The sequence below is a fragment of the Loa loa genome, assembly GCF_000183805.2.
Source record: "Loa loa unplaced genomic scaffold supercont3.115, whole genome shotgun sequence".
Lineage (NCBI taxonomy): Eukaryota > Metazoa > Nematoda > Chromadorea > Rhabditida > Onchocercidae > Loa > Loa loa.
Window position 1 is genome coordinate 183,102 of NW_018108295.1, and position 2,576 is coordinate 185,677.

Below are 2,576 nucleotides of genomic sequence, written 5' to 3' on the forward strand. Positions count from 1 at the left end.
TCGAATATACGTTGTGAGGACGCAGAGTAAATTTTACCGCTTTATTGATATAATACAGGGTTGATCAGGAGGATTATTGAAGAATAACGAGTAGAAATCGCTTGCCCGTGAGTCAAAGGCTGTTATAAGAATACTATAGAAGAGCACTAGTCCAGACCAAACCTTTATACAAAAAAGGGATATATATATAAAGAAGTAGGAGTGGTTTACATAGAACGTTAGAGGGTATTCCTTTAGATACAAAGGAAACGGTAAAAATGTGTATTTCCGTTAGACAAAGATAACAAAGAAACGTATGGGAGATAATTTTGAGGAATGTGATTTGGTGAATAATGCAGTGATGAATCATTAGAAATATTCTGAGCATTTAATGTATAAATTCTTTCGGTTTTTCCGACAATAGATACTAGGAGTTGGAATATGAAGAAAAACAAATCCAAGAAATCTCCGATGTTGTGGAGGTAAAGGTAAAGGTAAATATTATCTGGTCGTTACCGCTCACTAATTTGTCTGTTAATATCACCGAATGCTTTTCGATAGAAGAATTCCGTATTGCTCGTAGTCATAGGTAAAGATATTTTCCGAATTTGATACCGTGCCTTCCTTCTTGCCGCTCGTACTTCATCCATCTTAGATTTTCTCTTTCCTTTCTTCCTTATGTGAGCTACAAAAAGTTTGTTGAATAAATGTAGGACTGGTCGGAATGATACACTCCTGACGATCTTTACAACTGTCCCCTGAAACGGAACCGCCGAACTCCCTGAATATGAAAGAGAATCCAAACTGCAATTTGTGCAACAACCAATGATTGACATAATGATAAGAAAACGTACACCAGATTGGCACGAGCAAAACGTTTTTACGAAGTAGGAGACTAAAGAGGGCAACATCAGGACTGGACGGTGAGCTATGACCGATAGTTTTCTGTTCTTTCTCACCTCATTCTACAAGAGAAATAAATAACGATCAATTGCTGATTTAAGGCTTAGCGAAACACATCGAGAAAATATTCAACAGATAATGTTACAGGATATGGAGTCAGTGCAGTAGTATGAAAGAAGGTGAAGTGTTTGTGGATATTGCTGGCTACTTATCAACACAATAACTTAGGTCATAACAATCCTTTACTCTGGACCACACTTATCCAATAAACACTCATTCATCAGCCCAACTAGGAATGTTAATGAAGGGGGAGATCCTGAAAACAGTCCTCCAGAAACAAGGGGAAAATCCTGAAAAATCTAGCAGAACTACCCATTTCTGAAGGAATGTCAGACTTTCCTCTTTAAAGGAAAAAGTCTCATACATATGCAAATTCATTACTGTGATACAGACTATTATCCATTCTCACCTCCACTACCTCTTATACTGCAGGGAACATAAGTTGGAGATGATGTGATTTCACAACATCATCAGGTAACATCAGTACTGTTTCTGTGCAGACCGAACAAGTTGGGAGCATCATGTCGCACTGCCACGTATCCGAGAATAGTAACTATTCAGGCCTGGATAAGTTAGACTTAAGTTATAGCTAAATTGACACGCATTGGCAAATAATTTTCTCCTACTTTCCTTCCAATCAACCAACCATTAATCAAACCAACTACCATAAATGTTGATAGTACATTAATCCCCTTCCCTAAGACCCGATATTGTAGTGACAAGAAGTGATTCATTGGGAAGCACTGAATATCTGCTCTATCGTATTTATATTTAGGACCTATTCATGCTATGAATTCTCTTACGTAATTAATACTACCATAAAAAATAGTACTATCTTCAAAAAGAATGGAGCAAAAGATTGGATCAGAGAGCGAAATGAGTGGGATGACAAGCATGTCCAAGGATCTTTTCATTCTGCAGCACTTCTGTGATCTCATTTAGTAACCATATATGTCCTTTCTAAACTTAATATAATACGATCCATCCCTCCTCATTTATTTCCTCACTATTTCATTATTTTCAGGGTGGTTCACCAAAAGACCAATAAGGTTTATAAATTGAATAAGTCCGCATTCATCTCGTTAATGTCGTGAAAGTTGAGTTTTTCCTTTATTTGATGCAAACAAATGATTGTGAAAGGAGTTTACTGGTCGACAAAGAACATATTCCAGTTAGATTTATAAAACAATGTGAGAGAATATCACCGTGTCTCGAAAATGTGTCGTGAAAGGGCACAGATGGAAATTGAATGAAAAATATTATTGAAAAACGAAGGACTTCCTTTGACGAAGTATTGCTGTGAAGTTCGAACCTTTTGAGTTGCAACCATGAGCAACAAATTGAGTGTGGAATGGTTTCAATGAAAGTCAGCGAAATATTTAGAAAGATAACCAATGGAAAATCAAATAGAAAAAGAGAACGATGTGTTGTAATGGATGTACAAAACGATGAGTAGAAAAAAGAATAAACTCGGATGAACTATGACCCCCTATATGGCACAAGTGGAATGGGTTTATAATGTCTATGAGGGATATACACACATATATGTAATGTTGTCGAGAAAGAGTAGATTGGATTTGTTCGATGAGCAATCGATGGTAAAATTTATTTGTAGTAAATATATAATAACAGCT